We start from the raw sequence: 15,542 nt of genomic DNA on the forward strand, positions 1-15,542 counted from the left end.
TTTAGTGTGAATTTCTTCCCTGCAATTTTTCCTAATGTACTCATATTTGCAAGCAATTTCCCCAGAATTTAATGTTATTTTCACAAAGGTATGCCTTTTTAAAATGCGAACTTGACCCTAGTGTATGCACATTACTAGATAACTGCCTTGCAAAATTCAGAAACCTGCACATTTTGAAGGATGGCTGTGTTTCAGTATGTGCATCATTTTCGGAGGGTGTAAATTAGGTTTGGTCCACCCTGATGTGCAAACTGAATCAAATTTCTCCCTCAACCCTAACTGAAATATTCAAATTCCCTTGTCAGCTTCACTTCTCACCTTGCAGACTATACAGCTTCAGAGAGCAGCCGTTAAAGAGAATAATAACTAAGCACTATGGATGTTGACAAGCATCCATTCTATAGCCGCATTCCTGGGGTGCGCGGCTGGACTGGTGATGTGCAATGGGCAACTTCTGGCTCCTCAGGAGCAGGTGCCTGTGGGGGTCCAGGCTCCAGTCCTTACACGACCTAGTGGCAGTGTTGGGCACAGTGGTCTCCTTATCTCCAGAGGTCAACTTGATGCCCTCATCCCCTGCCAGAAAAGTGATGCAGAAGTAGAACTCTGCGGAACCTTCATAATGGGAGTTGGGGCCAAAGCAAGTGTGACTCCAAAAAAGATGGAGGGGTGTATATGCATTCTGGAGGCAGTAACCCTCTGAATATAAGTTGCTAGGAATCACAGATAGGGAGAATGCTTGCGGGCTTCACTTGGGACATCACTTTGACAATAGGAAACTGGACTAGGAAGGGTTTTGGGTGTGATCCAGCAGAGCTCTTCTTAAGGGTAGCAACATTGCATGGTCATGTGATCATGCCAGGCTAGATGTTCCTAGGCTAGAAGTATTCAAAGCACCCCACATAATTGTGGGTAGCAGTTGGGGAGGAATCCCTAACCTTAACCACAAACATAGCTGGGATGTATTCACATGGCAATTTATCCCATTTTCCTGATGTTCCCCTCACTGCTGATTTGCAAATTTTGTTTGAGCCTCCACATGACATAAAAGCATGACTTCAGAAATATACCACACGCCATGCAACCCCCTCTTCTCTTCTCTTCCCAACCTTAGACTGTATGCAACACTAACGTCTCACAACGAATGTAACTGATCTGTAGAAAACACAACCTGAAAAAGTGGCACGTACTTTTGTAAACAAGAAAATCATTAATAAAAATTATTTTTAAAAATATAGCACAAGTTTATTTGCTTGTTACTTGATTCCAGGGGAAAAAATCCATTTGTTGATAACACAGAAATGAGTGCTAAACTTGTTTCCAGAAGTGGCTACATACTCCAACCCCTGACTACCATCCCTCAGCATCTGCCACCTGAGGCAGCTGCCTCATTTTGCCCAATGGAAGGGCCAGCCTTCACCAGGTCCATGAACTCCCTGTGCCTAAAGTTGGGTATGCACTTTCCTTTCTGATTTTGCCACACTATGTGTTTAGCTACTGTTGCTGCTTTTGTAAACCATCCATTTGGTTTTTTTGCTGGAGAAGAACCACTCTATTGACTACGATTCCCAAATAAACAGTGCTGCACCAGGAGAATATATATATATTCCCTCTTTTCCTTCCTATCTTTTCAAAGAGGGATTGGTACTTCATTTCTTTGTCTTCTTTTTAATATTACAGCTATAACCAAACGTGCCTCCGACATGGAACATTACAAGCTGTCCTAGCTGAAGACAAGTGACACTCTTAGATGCAATGTGTGATTTCACACAGGAATGAAGATCACGCTCAGTTTCAGTGCTACAAGGACCTTGAAGTACGCAATGGCCAAATCACATCAATGGGCAACAGGAGCAGAGGGAAGGCTATTTTTATACAGGACTCTTCACTAGAAACAAGAGGTCACCTAAAGTCAAAACCTGCAAGGTGTGTTCAACAGGATTTGTAGATGATTATGACCAAAGGCTGTAACAAAATGCATACATGGAAAATACGAAGTCATTTGGCTTCTTCCTACAATAGATCTCCACTTCTTGTGCCAGAATTCTGAGGACCTGCTCCACGAAATAAATGGATGCCCATACTCCATTCAGCAAACACCATGTGACCCAGTCTATACCATTAGCAATGCAACTGTCAGCCCCTTTCATTTTTAATATTGCCACTATATTTAAAGCAGCAGAAATAGATTCAGGTGCCTCTGCTTTAGGCAGGGAGTTAAACTTTGCTTGTTAAGGAATAGCTTCACCCAAACCCCAGGTGGTGACGCTGCCAGCGCTCTGTTCCCGAGGATAAATTTGATATCTGGTTCAACCATGCAATTCTAAGCCACAAGAAAACAATAACAGGGTACAATAGATGGCACATAAGGGAGTATTTTTTAAAAGTTGTATTTTGAATTGATGTAATCCACCCTGGGATGTTGAGGGTGAAGAGCAGGCAATAAATTAAAACAAAACAACAACAACAATAACAATAACAGTAACCACCTTCTGGATCAGGCCAATGACTCCTCTAGTTCAGCATCCCATTCTCATAGTTGCCAACCAGACAACAAGAAGGACCTGAGTGCAACAGCAACTTTCCCCATTCATAATTCCCAGGAAATGGTATTCAGAAACTACTGCCTCCAACAGTGAAGGTAGAATATAGCCATCAGGGTTTGGAGCCACCTAACCTCCACCGTCAGCCATGGATGTGTTTGTCAGAGGTACACCAGTTAATGATCAAAAAATGGCTAGTCCTCTAAAGAAGGGAGCAATTAAGCCTAAACCTTTGAGTTGCAAAGGCTATTTTAACAATTAATTCATATAGCAGAATTGCAGAGCTAAAATATATTTAGTCCCTGCTGTAATTTTCATTTATGTATTCCAGACCTCTAACTTTCTCCCACTGCCTTCTGGCCAAATGAATATTCTCTAATTTTTGCCTGAATTTGATATCCAATGATATTTTATTTCCAAGAGCTGATAGTCAATGAGTGTTTAGCATTTGACAACATTACTGAAACAGGGTTGATCAAAATGTCCCCTTTTGTGAGGAGTGGGAAGGGGCAAAACCCACCTGAGAGATGAGGAGGGGATGGATATTTGGGAGGGGATTACTTGCGCTGTGGGTTAAACCACAGAGCCTAGGACTTGCCGATCAGAAGTTCGGTGGTTCAAATCCCCGCAACGGGGTGAGCTCCCGTTCCTCGGTCCCTGATCCTGCCAACCTAGCAGTTCGAAAGCACCTCAAAGCACAAGTAGATAAATAGGTACCACTCCAGCGGGAAGGTAAACGGCATTTCCATGCGCTGCTCTGGTTTGCCAGAAGCGGCTTAGTCATGCTGGCCACATGACCCAGAAGCTGTACGCTGGCTCCCTCGGCCAATAAAGTGAGATGAGCACCGCAACCCCAGAGTCGGCCACAACTGGACCTAATGGTCAGGGGTCCCTTTACCTTTACCTAGTTAGCTTACAGCAGCATTTCAAAACTTGGTGCCCTCTAGATACTGTTGGACTCCAAGTCCCATCTTTCCTTACCATGCTGGCTGGGGCTGATGGGACCTGTAGTTGAAAACATCTGCAGAACACCAAACTGAGGCAGGTTGGATTGCTGTAATATGTTTGTAATATGAAGTTGTTCTAAGAGCTTCTTCTCTATCTTTATTATTATTATTATTTATTTATTTTAGTAAAAGCTTTTACAGAGCAGCTAAAAAGTATACTGCCACCTCCAAGTTTCAAAGCGGAGCTGGAAGAAATGTCTCTGGAAATTATTGTAAATGATCGCACGGCATTGTTTCCAGGAGCACTACGGCAGCAAAGTCACTTAAAAACATAGATGGAATCCAGAAAGAAAATAAATCCTGATAACATTTTATCAAGCAAACTTAACGTGTTTTATTTGGGGAAAAATAAATGGAGGGGTGATGTTTTTCTTAGTTCAGGCCTTGTACATAGCAGGAGAACACGCAGTGAAAAACAAACGTAGGGAAACTACCTCAGAACGATACGGCCAATCAGAGCGTGTGCTACCTCACCAGAGATAAATCCAATCTCACTGGCTGCTAAGCAACACCTCCACATGCACGCCCTTGGGCTAATGCTATGAACAGAATTAACCCTTAAGTTACAAACTGAACAATCCCTGCTGTAGCAATTCCAACACATAGTACATAAATGTATATATTTGCCCTCAAGGGTGGTTATGGGAGTCAGATTTGAACTGGATTGGAAATAAGTCAAGCCATTTATCAAATTCTGAGAACAGAACAAATTTTGACATAAACACTGAAACTCACAAAATTAAGCTTGGCATAACAACAACCACAACAATTCTTACCTACTTTGCATCTTAATGCAAGAATTATTGAGATGACAAATGTGAAATGTTTATTAAACTCAAAATAGCTGTAAGAACACGAAGACTACAGTACTAGATTCTATGGGTCTCAGCTAATTCCTGAACGATCACGTATAGTTCCTTCCCGTTGGAAGAATTAGGCTATATTTCAAGCGACAACCCATTTGCAATAAAGGCTGATCATCAAATACTTCATGTCCCATATAAGAGACAAAATTTAAAGTGGATTTGTAAGTCTGACATGCAGTCATTTGATTTACAGTTGGCTCCTCTGCTTCCAAGTTCTGCTTGATTTACGTGGATTAAGCAGCGCTAGGAAAGGCAACCAAGTATAGTATCAGAGTGTTATTGAAAACATTCTGGTTTAAACAGGTGTCCAACGTATCTATTGTTTTAATTATGGTTATAAAACCACGCATACTTTCTAACGAATGCTGCTGTTAAGCTGTTTATAGTCCCATATGTTCTTCATGTACATTGTATTAGTAGTAAGAACTGGGTTTGATTGATACAATGGTGTGCAGTCATTCTTGCAGTAATTTTGCTGGAGTTAAGTTAATGGAGCAGGCACAAGTTGACTTTAATGATCTTAAGCCGTTCCAGCTTACAAAATAATGGTCAGTTCTCCACCGGGAGAATTTATCTCATTGATTTTAATGTGATTCACTGCAACGAAGGGCTTCAGGATTGTCCCCTGGGAAGTTTTATAGCACATTGTGGTTCTTGTCTATGCTCAGACCTGTTTATCAAAAAAACCAAGAGGTTGGGTACAATTTTAAACTCCAATAATCACAAATAGTACACTGGAATGCATGAACTACAAACCCCATGCGATATACGATCAAGCAGGCACAGAAGGTTACAATGCTGTTGGCCATTGTAGAACAAAGATGGAGAACCCCTGGCCTTCAATATGTTGTTGGATTCAAAGTTGGGAGACCAGAAGTTTCCCAAACTCTGTACTAGATTATTGGAAAGATTTGTCAATAGATTTGCTGACAGATTTGTCCTTTGACTAAATGCATCCTTCCTGGATCCTGAATTGGTTGGTCATGTTGCCAGCACCTGCTATATTTCATTGTATAAAATTGATTTTTGGAGGAAGAACAACACACTTTGAGGGTGGAAAAAAAAAGTGCCAAGGAAGATTTTGAATTAGCAAATTTGTGCTCTTGGACCAAGTTTCCAAACTCCCATTCTCTCTCACTGATGCTTTCATTCATTTGTGTGTGTGTTAGTTTGCCACAACTCGGAGAGCACGATTTGAGAGCTGCTCCAACATTGTTAGGTTGGAGTTTCCCCGAGATCTACTCCTCAGTGACAAAGGAAGGAAATTAAGAACAAGATCAGCAGAAGATAAAGTAAAGTGCATGTATAAATATGAAGAAGATCTGCAGAAGGGACATGGAAGAGAGTTAAGAGCCTCGGACAGAAGGTCACCAGGTTGATGGACCATATGGTATTGATAGGAAGGACTGACAGAATCCGGGACCAGGATGAAGAGACGGTGGGGTGGAAGAAAATTGGAAAAAAGTTTTTAAAAAAATTATTTAGAAAAATGTTGCAAAATTAATGAGTGTTAGAAAAATGTTGGAATGAAATTATATGGCTTTAGTAGCAATGTTATAAGGAGTTAAGTATAAATAAGTTTTAGGGTTTTAATGGTAAGATAAGGTTAAAATAAATTAAGATAATTAAATGACAGAAAACAGTGAAAGGTGGAAAGGATTTGCTGAATTAATTAATAACTAGAACACAAAAAGGGAGGTGTGAGGAGGTCGATGAAACAAGTTAATGAAAGACAAAGATATGGAAATATTGGATGTGTTTTTAATTGTTTTTGCTTTTGTTTTTGTTTTGATGTATTGTGTCTTTTGCTTTTTTATGTGTATTGTAATGTATTGATTTGTATTGTCTATCTTCTCTCTTTCTTTTTTACTTTTTTCTTTAATCCTTAAACTTTTAATAAATATTATTTTTTTTTAAAAAAAAGAGAGCTGCTCCACTTTCTCACATGGAAATAGAAGACCATGCCTCATATAGGTCATACACACCCCTTATCAGTGCTCAAATGCTGGTGCAGAGAGTAGGCATTATCCATCCAGGGCTTGAAATGCAAAAATTCAATAAAGTCTCAGCTTTAATTAGCATGCAGCTGAGCAGAACTGCTCATCTGGTCTCCAAAAACAGCTGGTCCAAACCTCACCAGGGAGGGTGAATATTTGCAGAGAAACATTTTATGAGGCCGCACACTGAGCAATACAGTGCTTTACTGTGGGGAGGCAGACAGGCTATTGAATATATTTCTGATTTATGAGGGAAAGTTGCTGCTTCCTAAGTGCTACGGAATAATGGATGCATAAATAACTGTGCTCCTTACACTACAACACCCACAAGGAACGCCACATTTTGAAACATACAGGACAGCATCAGGGATACCCTGCTTCAAACTGGGAGCCTTTGGGGCCGAATGATGGGCTCTCTGGTGGTGAGACGTTCTAGGTTACAGAATGGAAGTGGGAGATGCAATTGGTTGGATCCACCCTAGGTTAGTTCCCATTGAAATCAATGGGATTCAGGACACATTAACATAGCTGTTAATTCCTGCTTGTATTTGAGCTTTCAAATGATGTAAAAGCCACTTCCAAAAAACTAGCTGAATATAATGCATGTTTAGTGCTCATTTCGGTGTTATTTGATTCCAGAACATATCTGTTTGCAGCATCCTTAATCCATAAAATCAGAGAAGCTATGCCACAAAATTTGGGGTGGTATCCTGGCATGCGGTTCTTTCCTGCTGAAATAGGAGCCAACTGCCAGGGGCCAAGGTCCCTTTAGCCCCTCAATAAAATATTCGAGGGGGCTGGGACCCCCAAAAGTTGATGGGCATTGCCATTCAAAGGTGTGTGTGCACTGCATCACATGATTGATTATGCAGGTGGGGTTTACCTGGGCCCCCCAATATTTTATACAAGTTGGCACCCCTGTTTGCTGTTATCATGGGGGAACAGAAGCATGCAAGTGAGGAAAGGGCAAAGAATTTTCAGTGTTGTCCAATGACATCTGTTTTGCCACACCATGCCCAATGGTGCGAACAAAATTCAATGTGGCATGCTGGTATATTGGTCAAAAAGCTACAGTTCCGCAACACAACAGATACTGCAGTGTGAATGGAGCATTGGGAAACAGGAAAGAAACACCAGGAAAAACTAACACAACAATAACCACATCTGAATGCACCCTAGTCGTGACTAAATTTACCTCCAATTGATTACTACGGGAACTACCGTATTTTTTGCTCTATAAGACTCACTTTTTCCTTCCTAAAAAGTAAGAGGAAATGTGTGTGTGTGTTATGGAGTGAATGCAGGCTGCTCCCTCTCGCTGTTCTGGCTTCTGAGATTCAGAATATTTTTTTTCTTGTTTTCCTCCTCCAAAAACTAGGTGCGTCTTATGGTCTGGTGCGTCTTATAGAGCGAAAAATACGGTAAATGCAACTAACTTAAGCAGTGCAATGAAGTGCCTTTTCTCTCCCCGCAATAAAGTTACCATTTCTTTAGAGACATGGGCAACAGACATGTCTGCCAATTTGGAAAGAGATACAGCATTCTTTTCTCTTTTTTTTAAGTCCAAGAAGCAGTCACGTTCTCCTTATCCCTTTCCTGCTCTTGACCACAGCATGTAGCCATCTGCTGAACTTACGCACAAGGAACAAGAGAGAAGAAGAAGTCTTCCTTTCAAGCATCCAAACAGGAACCAGCAATTTGCTTCATCCCTCATTAGCACAAGGTCCTCGCAATCCTAGCACTCTGTGTACACTTCCCACAATCCCCTTCTACCAAGCAACTTTGGACTGAAAAATTAGGACCACATCATACAAGACATTTTCCCTACATCTCAATGGGGAATGCCAGGTTGTGTCTAGGGATGCCAGAGAATTCTGATGAAAATGGGCATGGAAATTGCCAGTGTCCTCTTGTCCATCCCATGTCTGGAATGACAATTATTCCAACAAATAAGATTGGCATTCACAATTGGTGCTGCTTTCGGTCCTGTATACCTGAAGGAGCGTCTCCACCCCCATCGTTCAGCCCGGACACTGAGATCCAGCGCCGAGGGCCTTCTGGCGGTTCCCTCATTGCGAGAAGTGAGGCTACAGGGAACCAGACAGAGGGCCTTCTCGGTAGTGGCGCCCGCCCTGTGGAACGCCCTCCCATCAGATGTCAAAGAGATAAATAATTACCTGACATTCAGAAGACATCTTAAGGCAGCCCTGTTCAGGGAAGTTTTTAATATGTAACGCTGTACAGTTTTTAACACTGATTGGGAGCCGCCCAGAGTGGCTGGGGAAACTCAGCCAGATGGGCGGGGTATAAATAAATTATTATTATTATTATTATTATTATTATTATTATTATTATTATTATTATTATTTCACTCCACCAGCAATATATAATTGATTACTCACCCCTGCACTGCCATTTGCACTGCATTTCCTTTGTGTTGAATGGTGTCGAATAACAAAATAATAACATAATTCACTACAGCAGAGAGGAAGCCAAGTAATGTCTTTGCTGGAATCTGAACTGCAGCAGAATAGAAACGGTACTACATGTGAATGTGACGTTAACATATGAGAGTGCTGGAGGTGAAAGAGTTAAACAGGTTACCCAAGGGGGTGGAGTCAGAGGGACTATAAAACCAGCTCTGGGAGGGGCGAAGGGAGGAGTTCGTTGGGAGTTGGGTGGTTGGTTGGAGTGGGAGTGAATTGGGATAGAGTCTGTGGGTAGGTTGAGTTAGTGTAGCAAAATAAGCTGAGTCACGAATAGTTAGGGGCTAGGAAGATAGGTAAATATCTGAGAGGTGGTTTAGTGAGTGAGAACAGGTAGCGGAAGTTATAGGTCTGGATAGGCACCCCATGATTGTAACTGACCGATATTGTTTATTACATCGCTTGTTAAACTGCAATAAATAAACAAAAGTTTATGTTCCAATATCCAGGTAGGGCCTGGGTAGGGGCAGCAAGAAATAAAGTGGTGGCACAGGGATCAATAGATGGTGAAACGTCCGGGGACCCTGTGTGATCGCCACAGTGACCAACATGGGTTGGAATATAAATCAGCGCCTTGCTACATCCTTAGTTGGGTCCAGCAGGTCACTCGAAGAGGGAAGCAATTTTCAGCAATTCACCCTCCACCTTGCAGCCTCACCGCCCCCCCCCCCAATCTGTTCCAGAGGGTTGTGGGACCAAACAAAGCAAATTTATTAGAGCACAGGGGCTGCAAGGAGAATCACATAAAATTTCTTCCCTCCCTGTTCTGCTGATGGAAGACTTACCATGAGCCAAGAAACACCACTGGAAACTACTTGAGGTTTATAGAGTGGCTATTGGAAGGTGGTGGACTCTCCTTCCTTGGAGATTTTTAAACAGAGGTTGGATGGCCTTCTTACAGGGATTCTTTAGCTCTGATTCCTGCATTGCAGGGGGTTGGACTAGATGACTCTATAATTCTAGGAGTCCATGACTTCATGGATATTTTCAAAGATGCTGCAGAACCTCTGTAGATTGACAGTATTAAAACATCTACAGTGACTCAACTTCTTCCTCTTTCCCAGAGTTAAAACCAGCCATCTCTCCTCACATCTCATTTAGCTCCAGTTTAGAACCGTCAAGGACCATCATCATTCATTATTACTACTCAGTTAAAAAATAAATTTTGGGACCACTTGATTGTGCGAGGGAAGCATTTCAAAATGTGTAATCTTTTAAATATGCTGCAATTGCTACATTTTAACAGAACAAGAGCAGAAATGAATCAGAGAGGATTTGGAAAGATTTCTTTGGTAAATTTTAACTCACATCTCCATGCAAAAAAAAAAAAAAAAAAATCTTCCAAAGTATTTCACATTTTCACAAAGTACTTCCAAAGTAATTCACATTTCCTTCACAAATTCAGTTCTACTGGAAAATGACTTCTCTCCAATTTAGGTGTGTTAGGAAATAAGAGACAGAAATGAACTTAACTGGGAAGCCACAAATGTCTTTGACAGATCTAACTCCATGACTTAGTTCATACAGCAACAATAAACTATGATTTCCTACTGCATGAGTCACAGCAAACCTCGTGCTCCCTATTCGTCTCCTCTTTCATATACCAGAAAGAGGAGCATGGAAGCTCAACAGTTCCATGTAACATCCAAACTCAGGGAACTGCGGTTTGCTTAAACTATGGGTGCTGCAGGACTACTTTCTAATGGACAACTGCAGGACTACTGGCTTGGAAACAAACTTTTGAGGTTCCTGAAAGCATTCTCCAAAGGAGAGTCAAGATTTCAAAGATCGCCACACGCATCCTCTGTATTCTCTTTGCAATCTATGCGGTAGCTCAGAACAATATCTGACTCAGAAAAGGGCTCCTTCTAGTTTGAGCTTCCCAGCACCCTCCCTACCCTTCTCTTTTCCTGCTTTCCAGCGAGGATGGTGGTACAGATTGCAGGCTGAAGGCCATTTTTCTTCCTTTTACTCCACCATGCACAATAGTAGTGGCCACTGAGAAGACTCAAACTTCTAGGTGCTACTGCTCTGTCAGTCCTGCCATAGGGCAAAGCACATGCGGACAACAAGGGCAGAGAGGAGAGAGAGAAACAATCTTCCTTCTTCCTGCTCTCTAATCTTGCCAGCCTTGCCAACCCTGCTAGAAGGTAAAGAAAAGGATTGATAGGGAGGGTATTTGGGTAGCTGATAGGAAGGTGGTGTTGAATCCTTAAGACCCCAGGATTGGCACAGGAAACGAATAATTTGTTTCAAGATTGTTTCCAAAAACTAATTGGTTTATCTGGGACTCCAATGGAGAGTTCATTTGGGGGTTTGTTCGCCCATCTCTTGTACAGTGGTACCTCTGGTTGCACATGGGATCCGTTCCGGAGGCCCATTGGCAACATGAATAGAACACAACCCGCAGTGGCACATCTGCGCACGGACGGGTCGCAATTCGCCACTTCTGCACATGCGCGTGACGTCATTTTGTGTGTTTGCGCATCTGCGAGTGGCAAAACCTGGAAGTAACCCTTTCCGGTACTTCCGGGTCGCCGCGGGACGCAACCTGAGAAAATGTACCATGAAGCAAACGTAACATGAGGTATGACTGTATTAAATTATGGTTTCAGAACATATCTGGATCCGAAACCAGTTTGATCCTGGCTTGTTCTTATTGTGGGAAGGTTTACTTTAGCAGAGTTAAACAATCCCCTTTACAGTGGTGCCTCAGGTTAAGCACTTAATTCATTCCGGAGGTCGGTTCTTAACCTGAAACTGTTCTTAACCTGAAGCACCACTTTAGGTAATGGGGCCTCCTGCTGCTGCCGCGCCGCTGGAGCCCGATTTCTGTTATCATCCTGAAGCAAAGTTCTTAACCTGAAGCACTATTTCTGGGTTAGCGGAGTCTGTAACCTGAAGCGTATGTAACCTGAAGCGTATGTAACCTGAGGTGGTTGTTTTCTGCTGCTCCAGAGAAGCGGACACAGAGCAATGGCTCCAAACTACAAGAAAGAAGATTCCACCTAAACATTAGGAAGAACTTCCTGACAGTAAGAGCTGTTTGACAGTGGAATTTGCTGCCAAGGAGTGTGGTGGAGTCTCCTTCTTTGGAGGTCTTTAAGCAGAGGCTTGACAACCATATGTCAGGAGTGCTCTGATGGTGTTTCCTACTTGGCAAGGGGTTGGACTCGATGGCCCTTGTGGTCTATTCCAACTCTATGATTCTATGATTCTATTATTATTATTTTTTATAAAAAAATTATTGGTTTTTCACAATTTATATAAACACAAACAATACACAATACAAACATACAAACACATAAACAAACATGTATAATTTCGAATCCTTTTTTCTTAAACCTTACTTCGCCGACTTCCACATACCTCCCCTTTCTGCATCCCAATTTCCAAATTTATTTCAGCAAATCCTCCCCCTTAATTTTATCTAATTTTCCCTTGTTCTTTTCTTTTACTTAATCTTTTACAGCTGTAGTCCCCTTTTTTCTATAACCTCAACATTTTAGCACTCTATGATTCTAGGTACCACTGTATAAGTTTATGCAGCAATCAGCTTGTTGCTGACTCGTCTGAGTTCTACTAATAAAAATGCCTTCCTGGTTAAAGATCCCTTTGAATCCTTCTTAAAGAATACACACACGAATCTGATTCATGTTAATATAAAACTATTTTACTCTCAGATTCATTCAGGTTTACAGAACTGTACCTGAAGGCAGGCTTAGGTTACATAACAAGCAAATAAACTATACCAGAGGGAAGTTGGTCCTGAGGTGACTGCAACTGAGCAGCTATCTTTCAAAACTACCAGCAACCGACAAACTGGTTGTCACAGCAACCGGTTAGAACACGGAGGCCGTTAGTCCTCTGTCGGAATGTTGCACTTGACTGCACCTTTACATCCCACACTTATCAACCAGCATTTAAACAAATCACAGTTCCCAAAGTCTGGATTCAACAGGGAACTGTGGCTTGTTTAAAACTAATGGCGGATTTTTCCAAATCCCTTCCTCCCAACACCAGCAGCAAAAAAAGGAGAGGGCATGCAAACTCAAATCTCACCCTGGCTGATTCACATGGTTTCCCACTATGGCTTGAACTATTTCTATATTTCAACATGCACTATACTCTACTTCTCCTTTCATTCATGAAGCATGTACTGTACAACACAACCGCAATGCAACTAGAAGGTTGACGCATTCGCTTCCACCACACAGGCAAAAGAAGAAGAAGAAGAATTTTATCCTGCTCTGACTTTGCGGATGATTAATCCAAATTGCCCTCCACAATCCCAAAGGAGTCAAATTAACAGAGAAAGAGAGGGAGAGACCTTGTGCAAGTTCTCCTATTGATTTCAACTGTTCAACTGAGCCTAGCTCCATTTTCACACTGAGGGTCCCAAGATATTCCACTGTGCTAATCAGTCATGTATTTAATTGCTACTTACCTGCTACAACATCTGAGATCCATCACAGAAGCCTCTTTAATTAGGGATTAAAGAGGAAGCCAAATACGATAGCACACTGTTCCTGACAGGAAGGTAAATTAAATATAGTACTTCATTCTAGCCTGGGCAGGGGGGAGAGAAATTACTGTAGAAGTAACTATTTTTTATTACACAAATCCATTTGAAACAAATCCCATCCATTCTGTTTCTCTCGTTCTACACACAACTGTTTACTTGGCTTAGGGTTTCCTGACCTGGTGGAAAAGTTTGAAATTGTTTTGCTGAACTATATGTCTTTTAGCCCTTTTAGATTCTTAGGGTCGAATACAGCTATTGTTTGGAAACTGGCAAACAATACCTACTAAAGAATAACACATACAGAACAATGAGAAGTCTTGTCCTTAGTTTTGGTTGGGAATTTTAAGAAACCAAAGAAGAAAGTCAATGCAGTTTTGAAATCAGTGGCGGAAATCAGGGCAGTTTTGAACGCCTCGATTCAAAACGCTTTCGAGTTCTATACAAACATAAAGAAAACCTGCTCCCTGATTACAGGAACCACCATGCAATTATTATTATTATTTTACTACAATATCTTAAGAAATGTCCAAATGCAAAGCAGACAAGCATCTTTCCAAAATATACAGCATGTAAGAGAAGGCTGTGAGGGACACGGGTGGCGCTGTGGGTTAAACCACAGAGCCTAGGACTTGCCAATCAGAAGGTCGGCAGTTCGAATCCCCGCGACGGGGTGAGCTCCCGTTGCTCAGTCCCTGCTCCTGCCAACCTAGCAGTTCGAAAGCACCTCAAAGTGCAAGTAGATAAATAGGTACCGCTCCGGCGGGAAGTTAAACGGTGTTTCCGTGCGCTACTCTGGTTTGCCAGAAGCGGCTTAGTCATGCTGGCCACATGACCCGGAAGCTGTATGCCGGCTCCCTCGGCCAATAAAGCGAGATGAGCGCTGCAACCCCAGAGTCGTCCGCGACTGGACCTGATGGTCAGGGGTCCCTTTACCTTTAAGAGAAGGCTGTGAGGTGGAAGATTCCACAAGCACCTCTCGCCTGCCTTGGCAATAACAACAACAATAAATTCCATCACTATCAATTCCATGACCTTTCACGACACTTCAAATCAGCTGCTTGAGAAGGTTGCCTCACTCTGCTTATTGTAAGATCAATGCAGCCTATAACACACTACCAATTCTCCAACATCCCAGATCAGACCCACAAGTGTGTATATGAAGTCCTGTCATCTGGGCAGCCCACGACCTCCACACACATTGCCCAGCCTTGCACTCAGGTCACTTCAGTGCTGCTAATGCAGTGGTTTGACTTCAGCCATTGTCTCTCAAGACAGATGGACGCCAACAACATTGCTTACTCATTAAGTGAAGCACATTGGGGCCAGAAAGCCCCACAAAACCCAAATGCACTGGCTTAGATTGAGCCACGTTTTCCATTTCAATTCCAATTTGCCCAGTTTGGAGAGAGCCTTTCGGAGCAGCACATGAATTGCTTTTTGTTCTTTACCACCCTGCCCAATTTGGCATCGACAGCAAACTTGGCCACTGCACTGCTTGCCACAAAATCCAGCTCATTTATGAACATTTATCTTTGCACGTACAAATGGATGGATACCATTAACTCCTAAGCAGAAAGTAAGTGCTATGTTAATGGCAAAACCTGTTATTATCCCTGGCCCTGGATGCCTGACACCCACGGAGAGGAATATTTGAAGCAGGTTTCATGTTCCCTGCAATGCACACCAGTCCTGCTTCCACTACCCTCTGCCCACCATAACGACAGCAAATTTCTTCATAGCTTTACGCCTCCCACTTACTGGAAGGAGATACTAATGGCAACGCTGGGTACTGCCTTATACCAGGTCAGACGGTGTGTCTATCTAGTCCTATAAGACCTACTTTGATAGACAGCAACTTCCTAGGGCATGGGAGGCAACATCTCCAGATGTTGCTGGACTACAATCACCACTAATCCTGGTCATTGGCCATACTGGCTGGGGCTGATGGGAATTATATTCCAACAACATATTGAGGGCAACACATTGGCTACACCTGCCCCAGGGCCTGGGGTAGAGGCCTTCCAAGTCACCTGCTACCCGTTTCTTTTTAAACTTGAGATACTAGTGGTAGAAACTGGGACCTTCCACCTGAAAAGGATGTGTTCTACCTGACCTGCCAAG

At 42.4% G+C, this 15,542-nt stretch overlaps 1 protein-coding gene across 27 annotated transcripts in view; it reads right to left on the reverse strand.

Moving 5' to 3' along the window:
- DLG2 (discs large MAGUK scaffold protein 2) overlaps positions 1–15,542 on the reverse strand; it is a 921,944-nt gene that overhangs the window by 413,032 nt on the left and 493,370 nt on the right. The window lies entirely within an intron of this gene.

The sequence above is a fragment of the Podarcis vaucheri genome, assembly GCF_965113315.1.
Source record: "Podarcis vaucheri genome assembly, chromosome: 4".
Taxonomy (NCBI): domain Eukaryota; kingdom Metazoa; phylum Chordata; class Lepidosauria; order Squamata; family Lacertidae; genus Podarcis; species Podarcis vaucheri.